Source organism: Corvus brachyrhynchos, unplaced genomic scaffold, assembly GCF_000691975.1.
Source record: "Corvus brachyrhynchos isolate BGI_N302 unplaced genomic scaffold, ASM69197v1 scaffold47, whole genome shotgun sequence".
In the NCBI taxonomy this organism is placed as follows: Eukaryota; Metazoa; Chordata; class Aves; order Passeriformes; family Corvidae; genus Corvus; species Corvus brachyrhynchos.
Genome location: NW_008239292.1, coordinates 1592114 through 1596997, shown reverse-complemented (window position 1 = coordinate 1596997; position 4884 = coordinate 1592114).

The window sequence follows — 4884 nt, the reverse complement described above, 5'->3', positions numbered from 1 at the left end:
GTTGGGCTTTTTGGGGTTTTTTTGGGGGGGGAGGTTTGGGATCTCTTGGGGGGGTTTTTGGGGCTGTACCACAAGGAATTTCTTCCCCAAATCCACCCCTCCTCGCTCCCATCGCTGCCTGGGCGTGGATCAAACACAAACTCCCCTCTTGCAGCTTCTTTTTTGGGTCTTCTGGGGGCTTTTTTTGGGTGTTTTGGGGGGTTTTTTTGGCCTTTTGGGGTTGTTGGGGCTTTTTTTGGGGGCTGAATCCCAAGGATACAGGGTGGGTGGTGCTGGAGATTGCGAGGTGCAGGGAATTCCATATTCCCAGAGATCCCAGACTCCTGGAGATGTGGCACTGCTGCAGAGTCAAAATTTTGGGGGATTTGGTGGTGCTGGAGATCCCAAAGGATTCCGTATTCCCAGAGATCCCAAACTCCTGGAGATTTGGCACTGCTGGGAATTCCGTATTCCCAGAGATCCCAAACTCTGGGGGATTTAGTGGTGCTGGAGATTCCGAGGTGCAGGGAATTCCATATTCCCAGAGATCCCAAACTCCTGGAGATCTGGCCCTGCTGGAGATCCCAAATTCCCAGAGATTCGGCTCCGTTTGGTGCCGCCACCAGCACAAGGCCCCTGCCCTGCCCTGATCCCTTTCCCTCGGGATAAATCCACCCTCACCCCGCGCCAGCGCGACCCTGAAACTGCAACTCCACATCAATCAATCAAGCAAATCTATCAATTAATCAGCGAAGAAACCACCCTTGGACGCTCCTCCAACTCCAATCCCTGCTTCCCTCTTTTGCTCCATAAAACCCTTGGGAAAAGCCGGATCCATTCATTTACCTCCCAAATCAGGATCCCCCCCCCACCAAAAAAAAAAAAAGAAAAAAAAAAAAAAAAAAAAAAAAAAAACATTTTTTTTTTTTTTAAAGCTGATAAAGGTGGGGAAAATCAGCCGCGAGTGGATTTTGGGAGCCCCGGAGGTGACATCAGCCGTCTGTGCCACCACCCCGGCCCGGGAATACCGGAATTATTCCCGGCATCAGCAGCTCCCGACGTGGATTTATCCAGGGGAGGGCTGATGTGCTGAACTCTGCCCTAAAAGAGAGGGAAAAGCTGATAAAGGTGGGGAAAATCAGCCGCGAGTGGATTTTGGGAGCCCCGGAGGTGACATCAGCCGTCTGTGCCACCACCCCGGCCCGGGAATACCGGAATTATTCCCGGCATCAGCAGCTCCCGACGTGGATTTATCCAGGGGAGGGCTGATGTGCTGAACTCTGCCCTAAAAGAGAGGGAAAAGCTGATAAAGGTGGGGAAAATCAGCCGCGAGTGGATTTTGGGAGCCCCGGAGGTGACATCAGCCGTCTGTGCCACCACCCCGGCCCGGGAATACCGGAATTATTCCCGGCATCAGCAGCTCCCGACGTGGATTTATCCAGGGGAGGGCTGATGTGCTGAGCTCTGCCCTAAAAGAGAGGGAAAAGCTGTTTTTTTCTCGGGAAAAGGTGGGGAAAATCAGCCGCGAGTGGATTTTGGGAGCCCCGGAGGTGACATCAGCCACCTGTGCCACCACCCCGGCCCGGGGACACCGGAATTATTCCCAGGATCAGCAGCTCCCGACGTGGATTTATCCAGGAGCATCTTCCCAGTGCCAGGCTGACGGTGTGAGCTCTCCCGGAGAGGGAGAAAACACCGATTTTTCTTGGAAAAAAAGTGGGAAAAACAAGGCACGAGTGGATTTTGGAACCCTCGGAGGTGCCGCGGTGGCCTCGGGACCTCTCCCCAGGCTCTGTCTGGCGCTTTCCCACTCGCCCCTTCCCCACCCGGAGGGGATGGGACACCCTGGAGCCGGTGCCACCCTCTGGAATACGATTTTCCAGCTGAGGGAATCCTCATTTTGCCGCTCTTCTCCTGGCGGCCGGGGTGGGTTTGCTCCTTGTGCCACGGAGCGATGGACGAGGGACGCATTCCCGTCACGGGGATCATCCCAGGCCACCTCGGCATCGCTCCTGTACCTTTCCCTGCCCGCTGGAATCCCGGGAATGCGGCTGTGGCACATCCATCCCACTGCTGCCAGCGCCGGGATGTGCCGGGATCGGCATGGAAGGGATCGGGAATGGGCTCAGCCCCGCTGGATTTTGGGCACAGGGTGAAGCATTCCCGCTCCCATTCCCTGGAATCCTCCTCCCCTCGTTGCTCCATACTCGGAGCTGCCGCTTCGGGGGAGCCTGGATTGGGATGTGCCGGCCCTGGATGCTGGATCCGAGCTCCAGGCTGGGATCCCTGCAGACTTTTCCCGGGATGTGGAGGGTGGGAACCGCGGTGGTGAGATGGGAGCTTGGATATTCCCAGGAAACCCTGGGAATCCTCGGGCAGGGGGAAGACGAGCTCAGAGCTGGGTTTGTGAACACCCGGGGCTGTTTTTCCCAGTCCAGGGATGTTCTCCCAGTGCAGGGATGTTCTCCCAGTGCAGGGATGTGCTTGCAGGCCGAGGTTGTTGCACAGCAGGGCAGGACCCAGTGGAAAACTATCCCAGGTTTTCCATGCTGAGGGATTCTCCATAAAATCCCCTCCGAGCCCTCTGCGGCTGCTGGTGGGGCTGGAAATTCGTGTTCCCACCTTGGAAAGCCTTGGATTGAGGAATCCGACGGGCTCCGGCCCGGGATTGAGGAGGAAACAAACGCGGGATTGTCACCGAGGATGCCGAAGGCGACGTTTGGGGGCTCCGTTGATGTTTCCAGAGCATTTCAGGCCTTCCAAGGAAGCCGGGCTTGGATTTGGGAAGAGATCCCGGCTCTCCCTGCTCTTCCCTGCTCTCCGTCATTCCCTGCCACGGCTCCCTGGGAGCGCAGCGAGGAGCCGAGGCCTCGCTCCCGACGTGGATCGGAGATAAATAATTCACTCCGGGAGCTGGGAGCGCGGGAGGAGGCTGGGAATGAACGCAGGGAACAGCCCCGGGCGCAGGGCAGGGCCGGGAGCGCAGGCACCGTCCCTGGCAGGCGGAGCAGGCTCCTGTGGCACTGCGGGGTTGGAAAATATGGATTTGGGCGGATTTGGGAGCGGCGGAGAAGGAGATGGAGCCCCCGGGCAGAGGAGGGGGCCGGGTGTCCTTTGCTGCGGGTACGGGAACGATGGATAGGGAAGGATGGTGGGGTGAGGGTGTTCCTGCCCCATTCCTGCCCTAATCCCTGTCCTCACCCCTGCCTGAATCCCTGCTTGAATCCCTCCCCTCGTCCTTGTCCGAATCCCTGCCCTCATCCTTGTCCTCATCCCTGCCTGGATCCCTGCCTGAATCCCTTCCCTCATTCCTTCCCAAATCCCCGCCCGAATCCCTGCTGCTGGGAAGGGAGGATTTTGCCTGTTTTCCCAACAATTCCCATGGAATCCGGCTGCAGAGGCAGCTCCGGAGCCGTTCCCGTCAGCCGGGGCATCCTTCAACCCCTGCACCCCGAAGGTCCGGGGGTGCTGCGATCCTCCCTGGGCACTGGAGGATTTTCCCTTTGCCTATCCCCAGCATTCCAGAGGGTGTCCAAGGGATCCCCATCAGCCAGGGGGAACTTCCCCGAGGCTTTCCTTGTCTTAAAACTTCCCAGAAACTGTTGGGAAGAGGGGGGAAAAGGCTTCGGGGGACAGAGGGGGGCTCCTGGTGCTCCCCTTTTCTCCCCGATGTCCTGGGAGGATGGGGCTCCATGGAAAACTCTGCCTTGGGAAGAGCAGGGAATCCCATGGAACGCCCAGATTGGATCCAGCACTGTCCAGAGAGGCTGTGGGGACCCCAAATCCCAGGGAACGGCTTAGCTGGGAGACAATTCCAGCAGCTTGGATCTGACCTCCTGCCTCCCTCTGTTCCTCCTCTCCGCACCCGACCCTGTGACAGCTCCCGGGATGGCTCCAACGTTTGTCCCCAATGCCCAGGGACCCCCTGTGCCCCTCGGGGAGGTCCCCCTGGGCACGGCGCTGCCTCCATCCCGGGCACTCCGGGATGTTTCCTTTTTTTTCCAGATTAACTTCCAACCTGACGGAAATCCTTCATTTGCACTTCAAAGCGCTTTGCCGCAAATCCTCCGGAGCCGGCGCTCGGGATTTTTCCTGGGCCCTGTTCGCGGCACATCCCGTCCCTGCGGGTCCCTCCTGCCCTTCCCCGCTGCTGTCCCACCCAAAGGTGACATTCCGGGAGCAGTTTTCCATCCCTAGGCCACGCACCGAGGGCAACGTGAGATTCCCCGGAGGAAATTCCAATGGGAACGGCCACGAAGCGTCGCAGCAGCCCCGTGCCCGCCTGGCATCGGGCCCCCGAAATATTTCAGGCCTCGTCGTGCGTGTTTAGCTCCCACGGGAATCTCCTGGAATCTCGGCATCCCATGGGTGGCACCCCCCAATGCCAGGGGTGTGTCCGTGCCCCTGGCTCCGGGTGCTGGATCCCCTCCAGGCTCTCCAGGTTATCCCAGGCTCCATCCAAGCACTGACCAGAACGCCAGGAAAGGCAATCTGGGATGGGAACGCCGTGGGTGCTCCCAGCTCGAAGTTTTGCTCCCTTTGGGTCCCCTGGTGGGACCAGGGGCTGGGGGAAGCCGAGATGGACTTTGCAGTGATTCCTTTTCCCTCATCCCGACACGAGCCAGGGTCAGGATCAGGATTTGCTCCGTGCTGACCTCTCCCAGCTTGGCTTTGCTGCCGGATCCCCCTTCAGTGCCCATCCCTGGGGCTGCTCTTCCCCCCCTCCCCATTCCTCCAGAGGCCTTGGCAGGGATGTTTGGGATGTTTGGGATATCGGGGTCCCGCAGATTTCCCCCGGCCCCCATCCCTGCGTCCCATTCCCGGCTCCTCCGCTGGGGTGGGACAAGGCCTTGGCAGGAATCTTGTGCCACCGGGCTCACGCAGAGCCACAGAAGTGTCCGTGCG